Raw genomic sequence first — 13,322 nt, 5'->3', positions numbered from 1 at the left:
CCCCTCCCATGAGAGCGACTGAAAGGTCGCCAATAAAATAAACTCTCTTCCGTCGCTGACGACCACTGGGATTTTTTTGCAAGGGTATGCAGGAATCAGTTTACCGATGGAAGAAATTCATGTGCAGTGGTGAGAGACATGTTAGAAAGTTATCAGCTCCTTTGGAGAGAAGGCATTCAAAACTTTGATTTGAAGATCCAGTGGATCAGCTATCTTAACTAATAAGCACTTATAGCCCATCAAGTACGACCTACTGAACACACTGCCTTTTATGGCCTGGAATGAAGTTCGTTTACAAATGGGTGATTATTTGTTGTGTCCACTTATTGCTTTTGTGTGTGTGCGCCCCCGCGTCCTCCTCCTAACGACCACTCAATCCTCCTCCTAACGACCGCTTGCCCCTCGTCGCACGCTGTCACCAGATGCCCCCCACGGTGCGCCCCCGCACCCTCCTCCTGTTCTGGGAAGCCACTCCCTCCCGTGGACGCTTCTCAGCTCCCTCCTTTCTTCGGGCGGCCAGTTCGGCTGCTGCCTCGGTCGACGCTGGTCGCACCCTCTTCAGCTTTAAATAAACGAAGTCTTAAAGTACCGTGTGCGTCTTTCGCTGCATTCAACACAGCGACCGGACACGACAGTGGCGACGAGAAAGTGGATTCGACCCGCGCTACGCAACGCTATTGACAAGCCATGGCTACGCGAGGGTTTCCCAATCAGATACCAGAATTCAACGGCTCATCGTGGTCATCGTGGGTTGGACGCCTTCAGTTCTACTTTGAAGCTAACAACATCACAGACCCAGCCTTGAAGAGGGCCAACCTGCTGACGCTGTGCGGGGAGCAGACCTACGATACTGTCTGCGCCCTTATTCAGCCAAGCACACCAGCGGCAGTGTCTTACGACGACATCGTAAAAGCGCTGCAAAAGCACTACGACCCAAGGCCATCCGAGGTCTACAGCCGGGCTCGCTTCCAACGACGAGATCAACTGGGAGGAGAAACTGTGAGCGCCTACGTAGCCGCGCTCAAGAAGCTCGCTGCCGACTGCAATTTTGGAACGCTGTCGACAACAGCTACCGGGCAGGAGGGAGACGCAGCTTCTTCTGCTAACACCACCATGCTTCCCTTGGACGTGATGTTACGCGACAGATTTGTGTGCGGACTGAGTGACGAGTCACTGCAGCAGCGCCTGTTCGCTGAGAAGGACCTCACATTCAGCAAAGCTTACGACATCGCCGTTCGAGCGGAGAGCGCCGGTCACCAGCAGAGAGGGATTCGCCGGAACACCGAGCCGGTACACCAGACAAGCAACCAGGTGCGCAAGCCTTCTGTTGTTGTAAAATCGGTCAAAAAGGCACAACGCTGCTGGCGGTGTGACGACCAACACAACCCCCAGGGATGTCGATTCCAGTCAGCCACGTGTAATTTTTGCCACAAGCGAGGGCATATCGAAAGAGCATGCATTACGAAACGGAGACTTGCCAAGATAAAGTCACCTTCCCAGCCTAATCACAGCGTCAACGCCTCAGAGAATACGCCGCTATCTGATCTCCATGGAGCAACATCAGCAACACCATCTGTGTTGTACGACCTGAACACCATGAATCTCGGCACGCGACCGATGATTTTTACAGAAGTAAGCGTACATCACCAGCTGATTAAGTTCGAGGTGGACTCCGGCGCAGCCTGTACTCTGATCAGTGAGGACACGTTCCGAACTTCATGGCCATCTGACGCACCCGCCCTGCAACAAGACGACACGCACCTGCGAACGTGGTCAGGACAGAATCTGCCACTATTGGGCTCTGCCAACGTGCAGGTTAACTACAACGGCCAGACCCATACGCTTCCTCTGCTTGTTGTGAAGGGCACAGGATCAAGCCTTCTAGGGAGAAACTGGTTTTCTCCACTAGGCGTGATGATATGCGGCATACACCAGACGCCGAGCCAGAACATGGTTGAGCAACTCCAAGAGAAATACGAAAGAGTATTCTCGGAAGAGATTCCAGGAAACGAAGGGCCCCCGGTCACACTGGAGTTGTTGGACAACGCGCAACCCAAATTTCTGAAGGCCAGGCCGGTGCCGTTTGCTCTCCGAGATTCAGTTGAAAAAGAGTTGGACAAACTGGAGCAGCAAGGTGTCATCGAGCCGACGCAGCATTCAGAATGGGCCACACCACTTGTCGTAGTTCGCAAGAAGAACGGAACCATACGCCTCTGCGGAGACTACCGGAGCACCGTCAATCTTGCGACTAAAGCGTCCTCTTACCCGCTACCGACACCTGAAGAAGTATTCAGTGTACTACGTGGCGCAAGAGTCTTCAGCACATTGGACCTCACCCAGGCGTATCAGCAGCTGAAGGTGAGCGAGTCAACTGCTGAATTATTGGCAATTAACACACTGAAAGGCTTGTACAAAGTCAAGCGACTGCCTTTTGGCGTAGCTGCAGCCCCGGCCATATTTCAAAAATTCATGGAGACAGTGCTTCAGGGCATTCCAGGAGTTTGTGTCTACCTTGACGATGTCATCATCAGTGGCACTTCCACTGAAGAGCATGCAGTGCGCCTAGAGCTCGTTCTCGAAAGGCTAGCAAACGCTAATTTGTGCATAAGCAAATCGAAGTGCTGTTTTGCGGTGCCAGAGGTGCAATTTCTGGGACACCGAATTGATGCGGAAGGCATTCACCCTACCACCCAGCGACAAACGGACAAGCCGAGCGCTACGTAGCCGAGCTAAAACGCGCCCTTGAAAGAGATCAGACAGGCTCGCTGCAGCGCCGCCTTGCGCGCTTTCTCTTCAAGCAGCACACGACGGTTCAGAGCACAACAGGCGAGACCCCCTCGAAAATGATGTTCGAGCGTGAAATGCGAACCCAGCTCACAGCCATCCTCCCCGAGCCAAAGGCAGAGACGTTCCGGGAAGAAAAAGCAATTCCGCGCTGCGGCACGCTTAATGAGGGGCAGCGCGTCCTCGCCCGACAGTTTCTGAAAAAGCCACGCTGGGAGGAAGCTACAATTGTCAGACGCATAGGCCTGCGCTCTTGGCTCGTCAACATACATGGCACAGTAGCACGCCGACATCTCAACCAGCTGCGTAGATTTACGACGCCGTCTGAGAGCTGTCCGCCAGCGGAGAGAACACGTGCACCATCTTCCCACATAGCCTGGCACCTCTTCCCGGAAGAAGAGACTTCGCCCAGGACAGACCTAGGAGACACAGCGAACAACAGCCAGCCTACAAGTGTTTCTCCCCCGAGCGCACAAAGCCAGCGCGCCTCCACGCGTGAGCGCCGACCCCCTGCACGATACCAGGCAACTTTCTAAGGGGGAAGGAAGTGTTGTGTCCACTTATTGCTTTTGTGTGTGTGCGCCCCCGCGTCCTCCTCCTAACGACCACTCAATCCTCCTCCTAACGACCGCTTGCCCCTCGTCGCACGCTGTCACCAGATGCCCCCCACGGTGCGCCCCCGCACCCTCCTCCTGTTCTGGGAAGCCACTCCCTCCCGTGGACGCTTCTCAGCTCCCTCCTTTCTTCGGGCGGCCAGTTCGGCTGCTGCCTCGGTCGACGCTGGTCGCACCCTCTTCAGCTTTAAATAAACGAAGTCTTAAAGTACCGTGTGCGTCTTTCGCTGCATTCAACACAGCGACCGGACACGACATTATTAAAAAAATATATTCTTCTCTGTAATTTCCAAGCGTAAATATATCCTCTCTGTAATTTCCAAGCGTTTCCAGGGATCGTGGACATGGAAATGAATTTTATTTCTCGTGTTTCATTGATATTTTCTCCGCATGTTTTCCCTATTCCATGACCTGAATGAATAGTGTGACTCATCGGGAACCATCCACTCGTAATACAGATGGCGTATATGTGTCTCGTTTATGCCAGAATTTTTGAATTATAGGCAAAGCGAGCAGACTGAAAGCATTGGCTGCCATGAGAAAACCTTCTTGAACGCCTTGTTGGCTACGAATCGTATTGTACAATACGTTGCCATTGTGCGAAAACTGCCAGTCGTATTTTAGGCTGTCTCAAATGAGGGTGCCCTGTACATTTCTGGAATTTTTTGTTGTACAGAGAATGGCTTACAATGGGAAGATGATATTCACCCCAGTGACAGTTCTTGGCAGGCAGTGGGTGACAAAGGTGCGTGCTTTGGAGGCATCGAATAATTTTCGCCGAAAATGGCGGGCTGATTAGAGACCCGCAAACAATGGCTTTGTTAGCAAGCATGAGTTCGAAGAAAGAAAATTTCACAGAAAAACTCAAAGACCGCTGTTCGGTCTAAGACGGAGCGTACTGTTGAAAATACTTTGCAGCGTAACTGTCACTCTCTTCTCCCGAAAAACGAAAATATTTTCAGTCTAGTTAATGCAACGCATAGGGTACCCCACTGCAGGAATGCATTTTTACGGCGCCTTGTTTTTTTTTATGCGAATTCATTATATAGTTCCGCGGTTACGAAACTCGGTGTTGGCGTTGACCAGCAGCAGTGCTTCCAAAAATAGCAGATGACGTAACCATGGAACCCACCGTGGTGGCTCAGTGGTTAAGGCGCTTGGCGAGCTGGAGATGGAATATTAAGAAATTGGTTCTTGAGCAAAGAAAAATGACGCAGCAGCTGTCTCACATAACTTGGTGGACACCCGAACCGCGTTGTAAGGGAAGGGTTAAAGGAGGGAGTCTAAGAAGAAAGGACCCGGGTTTGAACCCGACCGCGGCGGCCGCGTTTCGATTGCAACGAAACATAAAGGCGCCCGTGCGTTGTGCGACGTCAGTGCACGTTAAAGGTCCTCAGTTGGTCGAAATTATTCCGGAGCCCTCCACTACAGCACCTCTTTCTCTCTTTCTTCTTTCACTCCCACCTTCCTCCCTTTCCCTAGCGGTGCTGTTCAGGTGTCCGCCGAGATATGTGAGACAGTTACTGCGTCATTTCCTTTCCTCAACAAACAATTTTCAATATATTTTTCACCGAGAAGTGGGAGAATTTCTCGCCATTTCCTTTCCTCGATAAACACCTGAAACCGCCAAAAATCCACTAATTTGCAGTGGAAGTACACGCGGAGAACGACCCAATACGAAAACAGACGCACGACATGCGCTGGAAGTGGTTTGGCCCCACTGCAAGCCGGGGGAATCTCGGTCACAAAAAGAAAGTACGCTCACGTTCTAAATTATGGGAGACGCGCACTGCCTCGTAGAGCTCCTCGTTAGTGCTCGTGTCTCGGTCACTTGACACCATCTAGTCATGCAGACGCATGCTACAATGGGCTCCCGCTGCGTTTATGGTGATTATAAAGCGCAGAAGGGCGCACCAGCTGTCAATGTTACTTGTCGTTTTCGCTAGTGGGCCAAACCGATGTATTTTGGCCCGCTGTGCTGCAACGTTGAACACTGCGTCAGTCGTGCAATTTATTGCTCAAGAACAGCACCATTTCTTTGACATCGTGCCTCTTTACTTTTTGGCCTTTGCTTGCGTCATGCTGGCTTGAAGTGCGGATATATTACTTCCGACGTATTCAGCATGTTGGTCCCAGTGTGGGCTCGTTTTGCGCACTTACATACCCAACAATTCAGGAGAAAAACATTTTTGAACGAGAACCGGTTTCTAAGCGCAATTTTTTCGTATATTGTCAGATTTCACTACAGCAGTCAATATATATGCGATATATACTACCTGCACAAATTAACAAAATGATATACCCTCTATTATTTCACTTCCAAATTAACTATTGCCACTTAGTCGGGTGGACCGCAGCCCGTACACATATTAACCACACTCTCATCGTGCAGGAAAAGGTCTTTCGTATTATTTCATCCGCCGATTACGTGGCACATACACCACCGTTATTTATCGTACACAATATTCCACCAGTAAACAAAATGTTAGAGTGCAACGTCCTGCTTCTTATGAAATCCGTTTCCTTCCTCCGTAGTAAATTCCTCCTCAAACTTGCATCCTTACAAAAAATGAACCCACTCAGATATACACGTCAAAGAAAGAAATGCACGATACCTAAGGTTCGCATAAACTAAGGGAGGCAAATGATGCAATTCCTAGTTACTAACACACTTAATTCATGAATGGTGGTGTGGAAACGCCAGCTGGAAAATATGTTTTTATTGGAAATTTTCTCAGTGTTATGAAGGATACCGACAGTTTTTTCTCTTAAATATTTTTTGTTGTACATGTCTGTACATCCTCACTGTGTCTCCTTATAAACAGAAAATTTCGCTTGCCTATCTCTATTATCTCATAGTGAACATCTTATTTTGTACTCACGTGTGTTACTTAGAACTATTTTAGTAGCGTTGTGTTCTAGATGTCTGATTATAATTTCATGTATTGTTTTTCTTGCCTGTAATATTGTGTCATGTTCGCTTTGATGTAATCGGTAAAAAAAGAAAAAAAAGCTTGCACATTTCGGCTCTATTGCGCTTCGAAATTGCATGGCTTATCCAAATTCACGCTGTGCTTTATTATGTTTATGAATTCTGTACGCTCTCTGCTGCTTTGTAATAAGGGAGTAATTACTCATTGGCATCCACCCAAGCGCAGCCCTAAAACATTTGACCATCTCTGCTGCTTTGTAAAGGGTTCCAGGCCTAGTCAAGCTACTCTGAAGTAGGTTTTTGCGCAGGGGCCTTTTTCTCTTTTAGAGAAATAAAGAATCTCTGTGTGTGTGTGATATCCCGTCGGCAGGCTGGATTTTTTTTTTTGCTTTTAACGTTTTCGCTATCGCTAAGAGCATTCTGTAATGGTTTTCTATGGCAGTCTTAACTGCTAGATGCGAGCGATGGAAACCTCACAAAAGAAAGATTTTGCTACACAGCGGGAGAATGGACCATTATCTTCGACATTTCTATATATATTTTTAGAATATTGCAATTTTAAAAATTTTCGTCCAAGAATGTTGGACATGATTCCACGTTGATATATCGATGCACAATGCTGATTTCGAAAATTGAAAACTATTCTCACCTGCGAGCTTCAATGCCCCCGATTGCGTGATGTAATGTTGTGTCCCATAACCAAAAATTTACAAAAAATTGATAAATGAATATTAGTTATCGAATCGACTTTGAACTGACTACTACCACGAACATAACGTTTACCATGCCTAACAACCTACCTGAACAGACAGCATTGTCATATCTTTCACGGCTTTAAAAAAGTAATTTTACTCACTACAAGAAATCAATTGAGAAGGCGCTTATCACAGCTTACGCGCTTTCAATACGGAAGCGTGATCTCATCGTGAGCTTTGTTGCGAGGTTCATTAAAGATTCCTTCCTTTCTAATGACGCACCTAATCATTGTCATACAGTCGTAAGGAAACGCATAAACTAGGTTCATCTTTATTCGCCAAGAACTTCCGCTGTTTGTTACCTGTTGTCGTAAACTATCTAAACGGGTAATTAAAGAAAATATAAGAAAAAAACGCTTTTGTGGCATGTAGTTTGCGTGCTCTCCTCGCAATTTGAAGGTCCTTGGTTCAGTTCCCTGCACCTAAGGACGAAATTTTATTTATTTTTCTTTGCTGCACATGTCTCTATCTTATGGCTTACTACTGACTTAATGCAAGAGTATGCTGACGTTACTGAGGAATTTGGTTCCATGGACGGCGACTTGCGCCGGCTTTTCAACATACTACATTGATTTCGCATTAAAAATAAGCGCCCACTATATTCCATATGTTATATAAGTTTCTATGTGAACCAAAAGGAAAGCTGTGATATGCTAAGAGGCTATGTTACATCACCATTCCGTTCAAAACGGTGCTCAGGGAATACATTTCGGTGCAGACGACATGGTTTCAACTGCATGGCAAGGAAAGTTTCAAATCCAAGTCTCTCAACAAGAAATGCATCATTTGCTAACCGGACAAACGACAACGTGTTCAGAACGAAAACGTGTTCAGAAACAGCTATAGAATAGATATTTACACAAAGAAATTTCGATGGCATTGTTCTCAACGTTCCTTTAGAATACGTCGGGCAGTTTCATTTTCCTTCTTTGCACGCGACCTGACCATAACAGCTTGTCTGATTGGAATACGTCCTCAATATCTGCATTCCACCTATACGCGTTCAGGCCCTGCTTTTTCTTCTGGCCGCCGTTTCTTCATTGGCTGTTTCGTGGTGCGACCGCTGCGAGGCGCTTCAGTTTGCGTTCGAACAGCAGACGCCCCGTGTCAAAGAGTACAGTAGCCGAGAACTTATCCCTGCAAAACTATGGGATAGAAGGATTTGACACTCGACACTTGATTAGTTGTTAGCTGGTAACAAACTTAACATCGAGCACTATATTTGAGTATAATGAAGAAGGCTCGGTTAGTTCCCGGATTGCCCGGCGTATCACGCATTATTCTGTCCGAAAAAATGTAAATATCTTCCATTTATGGTAGCAGATGTATAGCGGTTTCTCCCATTGTTGCAGAAAGTGTGGATTTTAACGAGTTTATCAAAAAAATATTATAGTGCTAGCGTCTTGAGACATAGGTAGCCTTCTTGATGACCACCGACTTCAAGAACTAACCATAACCCTAAGAAAAGCCGTAAATAATTGAGCCTGTGCTGCTACATCGCCAGCTGATATGACAGGTTTCTGTTTTGCTACTGATTCATGGTATGCGCCTGAACATATTTGTGCCTACTTTCGTCGCGCTCAAACACATTCAAATTATCGTATTTCGCTAACTATAACTGAGCAGTAACCAGTATTTTGCCAATTAATTTGCTTGTTTTCACGTTTTTGCTTTGCAGCGATTATTACAGACCAAATACGAAAAGTTCACAACTGTTGCCATTCATTCGTTGCTTCGCATATTAGAGAGTTAAGGGAATAGTGTCCATCTTAATTCCCATGTCCTTCTAATTTGCGACGATTACAACATTCGCGAACCGACGTCGCGCCAGGGCTTGTGGATAACCAGGGGTGCTGTCAAAAAGGGTATCTACTGGCGCAAATTCATATTGAATGTTACTCCTCAGCTATCGCCGCTCATTGGCGTGAGAGTCGATAGAGAGGAGTGACCAGCTAGAACCATTTAGGAGCGTTGAATCTTACTAGTTACGTTTGTCAAGGACGCGTCTGTCTCCAATGAAGGCCAAATTGACCCAAACAGTAACCATGTGATCACACTGTATCGAATCGTAACAGTGGGAGCGGAGCGCCCCAATTGATACCTATACTTTCGATCCGTTATACATGCGCCAGTATAGCGGCCATCGAAGTGGGACTTCCCCCCCGGCACCACCATTTGCAATAAATATGGGGGCCACCCGTTTGACGCAGAATGCTCCAAGTGGTGTCAAATGACTTGGCATGTTCCTGAGGATAAAACTGCTAATTGAGATGAAGCCCACATTATGTGTGGGATGCGCAACGATGATGAATAATCGTAGAGTAGATTGAAAAATGGAGAGTTTTATTGCGGACCTGAACATCTCAAAATTTATGCGCAAAAGAACATTCAGTGTACTGCCATTTATTACAAAATGTCTAAGAAGTTAGTCATAGCGATCGTGGAACAACTGAAACGAGAAAATCGACCGTAAAGTTTCAGCGACCGGAGCATAGGGTGGTTGGAGACGGGACCTCACCATTGGCTGATATATGCAGCCAATGGTGAGGTCCCGTGCAGCCAATGGTGAGGTCCCGTCTACAACCACCCTATGCTCCGGTCGCTTCCCACATACGCTTGAAAGCCGCGGGTTACTCTGTCACCCATGACAGACAATGGAAGCTTATAAAATACAGAGCCCCAGGATGCATTTTCTTCTTCGCTATCGGTCAGACTTCGATACCGAAACCAGCGAACGAGACTCGTTGTTTAGCTTTCACTCATGACGTGAAAATTCGTAGCAATCAATGGCATCTGGGTGAAGTCATGAACCGAGGACGTGTCACAAGATGCGACCCCAAGTCACCGAACTCAGAACTTATAAATGCTTTTTGCATTTGGTTTTAACACATTGATCGCAACGCTTAGAAAGGAATCCGTAATTTCATTACTGTTGTCGTCGCAAACATAAACCGAATCCTTAAGCTCATTTGCATGTGCAGCAATTAGTTTCAGCGCTATTTGCGAAGTAAAGAGTGGCGGCATGGACATGTTTTCATTGTTTTTATCAGCAGAACGGTGACCTGCGTGGCACCATCAACGACGGGTCCAAAGTTGTAGCCTGCCACGCGTACTACGTTATCATGCACTGCATCAAGCCGAGGAAAAAGGAATGGCACTAGAATGCGACCTTTCTTGAGAAACCTTCATACCAGCGCCTATACTGGAGCAATTCAGCGCCGCGGGATTCAGTGAAGGAAAGCGGACAGTGCAGAACGATCAGGGGCAGCATCTTGGTCATAAAGTGAGGCAGCCATCTTTCTACGTCCGGTGTTGTTAAAAACCAACAGAATGATCCGATAGATTTGTAGAAAAGTTATTTAAATTCAGTGCTTATTGAAGCAGAAGAGTATGACGGAAAGGCCTTGAGTCCTGTGAACCAGGCTGTCGCACTGAATGTGCTTGAGACGTGTTTGTTGGTCACGGGATGTGACATCCATCCAGGATTAAAATAAAAGCGACGGTGGGACAGCGCCTCCTAGACAGATTTAACTACTGTGTGTACCGCGTGGACTACATGACCATAGTTCTCGCACATTCTAGACTACCGAGTCCTTTCCTCACTCGTCCAATATGTTGAAACTACGTCTGCAGCGTTCCATCTGGGGTGAAGGTGAACCACGAGCGTCTATGACATAATACAGTCTATGTCAAAAATGACTTAAACGGCGCTAATTCAGCACATAGCTTTCTAGAGGAATTGGTATCATGCTCAAGTATTCTATATTGTCTCCGCACACGAAAAAATGGAAACGCAGAATGGGAGTTACATTTTGAAATTTGCGGAATTGCGTGCATTTTCCAGGAGTGTTGCACATTTTTCTCAATAATTTTTGCATAGTTTTCGCACGATTTCCATATAATGTGCATGAGGTCCTAAGTAAGTGGTTCGTACGAATTTCGACTTTCCGATGGGTTGTCCGTAAAGTCAGTGTATAGCACGTATGTTGCATGTGTTTTCCTTACGAACCAAGCGGAAATCACATGGAATAATGGAAATCGTCAAGTGGAACATTTCCTTAGTGCAGTCAGTCCTTGGGTGTACTAGCTGTAGCTGATGATCTCGTCGCGCATTACTTTCTAAGCGAGCGACAGTTGCCATTTATAATAATAACGGGCTTAGCAGTTCATTTAGACCCAAGATAATGGACTGCGGTAGTTTTTTTAGCCATTACAGGCTTACAATCGTCTCCTCGCCCATCTTTCCTGAATGGCACGATCAAAATGGGCACATTGTCTAGACCATTCTATCAGACACACATATCACTGAGGATTGAAGCCCGCGTGGTTAACGGCTGCAATGGCCAGCATGCAAACGGCGAAGCCTTCGGTAATGACATATTACGAAAGGATGAACGCTAAAAAAAAAGGAGCGGCTGGGGACAGCAGCCCGTGTACCAGAAGGCTTTGTATTACTCCGTTAACCAATCAGGCCAGTCAATGATATCAACATTTTAATGTTCGACTCTGTTAGCCCTTTTAACCCAAATGATTGGAATGACAATCACCAAATTTAGAGGCCAGTAAACTTCACAAGAAAAAAGAATTTCTAATGATTCACTGCAAGTTTTACATTTGACAGTTTGTTTGCCCATGCTGGCTACCCTTCAATGTAAAGAGAAACGCTGTTGTCTTGAAAGGGCTATGAAAAATCCATACGTTCCGCTGCCTCCATTGTCGGGTGGCGCTGCCTAGTTTTCGGCATGTACAGCCTTTGTCAAAAGTTTGTAGCCCAGGGGGTTTGATTCTGAAGCACACTGTCTTTTTCGTAATGCCTCTCCAGCGCTCCAAATTTGCTGAAGGTAAGAAGATTTCTGGTCCTGCCTCCTCCAATGGGTAGGACTACCACAAATGTTACAGGAGTCCCACTGCGAGGCTTAGAAGCAAACCCTATGGGCTCTAAACTTTTGCTAAGACTGTACAAGAAATAAGACTTAAATTTTTTTTTCTAATAACGCATCAGGGCACTAGTAGGCCTCAACAAAGTGTTTTTTTTTTCTAATCACGCATAAGGGCACTAGTTGGACTCATGTTAATCCTAGATATAAAATTCTTCCGGAGATATTATACACCAGCACAGCGACAACGGTGCCGTCGCTTACTCCGATGTTCTCTCAAGAAGCTCTTGCAAAACTACCCTACCCCCTCCGCATTACGTGTGCTTTACTACCGCCCTCTCCTAGCACACGCAGAAAGGTTATTTTAAGGCTTCCGCTGCAGAGCAACAGATGGCAGGAGTCAACGCATGATTGCTCGCCGTTCATGGAGGAAGGAGAGAATTTCGCCGTCCTTTACAATGGCGAGTGTATTTTGTGCCGCCGGCATGAATAAAGCCCACCATTATGAGCGGCGACATTCGACAGTGCCATCAAGTCATGCGCTGGACTTCCAGTTTTCTAGTCGGTTATGCATAGCCAAAATTGCAGCCCAAGCTGGGCGCTTTTAAAAATGATGTGCAACATTGGCTTTAAAAGGTAAGCGCCATCTCTCTTCCAAGAGGGCAACTGAAAATTCTGCTTTTGGCGCATACGTTCCCAGAGGCCACGAAAAGAGGTTGCCCGGTAAAGCCCCTGAAAAAACTAAAGTAGCGACAAGACGCCCTCCCTCTTCTATCCTCCTCCCCTGCGCGCCGGGCGAACGACTTTTGTTTTCTTTGTGATTTCATGTGACTGCGGTGGCGACCTCTAGCCCGCTCCGCAGGAACTAACGCCCCTTTTCAATTGGTTCCGCTGGATTCCCGTACTCGCCGAATTCTTCTCTATGTCTCCGCATTAACCGTGCGTTCCGCTGCATAAATACATCGGTGACTTAGGAGAAACATTTGCATGCTTCACTGAATCTTCTAAAGGCAATAATGAGCACGCATAGATGGACTGTTTGGTAGAGCCGCACGCGCACCGTGTCCGGGTGCGCCGGGCTTTATGCGGCGTGCCAAGTTTGACATCGAGAGTGGGGCGCGCATTGAACGTGACCGTGAATCACGAGGCCGTAGAATGAATTTGCGGTGATCTATTTTGGTGAAGAGTATGCAAACAGAACGACCGTCCCCGCCGGAACGCTGGACGTGCTACAACGGATGCACAGGCTTGACATTCTAAAAGGCACCTGCAAGTGAAGGCATTCTTAATTCGCGTGGTACATCCGCTCTTCTAGTGGCTTTTAGTTTTGGTCTGCTCTGCTGAAGTGTATCGCGGACCA

The sequence above is a fragment of the Amblyomma mixtum genome, chromosome 9 (genome assembly GCF_055824585.1).
Source record: "Amblyomma mixtum isolate Tamu chromosome 9, ASM5582458v1, whole genome shotgun sequence".
Lineage (NCBI taxonomy): Eukaryota > Metazoa > Arthropoda > Arachnida > Ixodida > Ixodidae > Amblyomma > Amblyomma mixtum.
Note: the sequence above shows the minus strand (reverse complement) of the source record.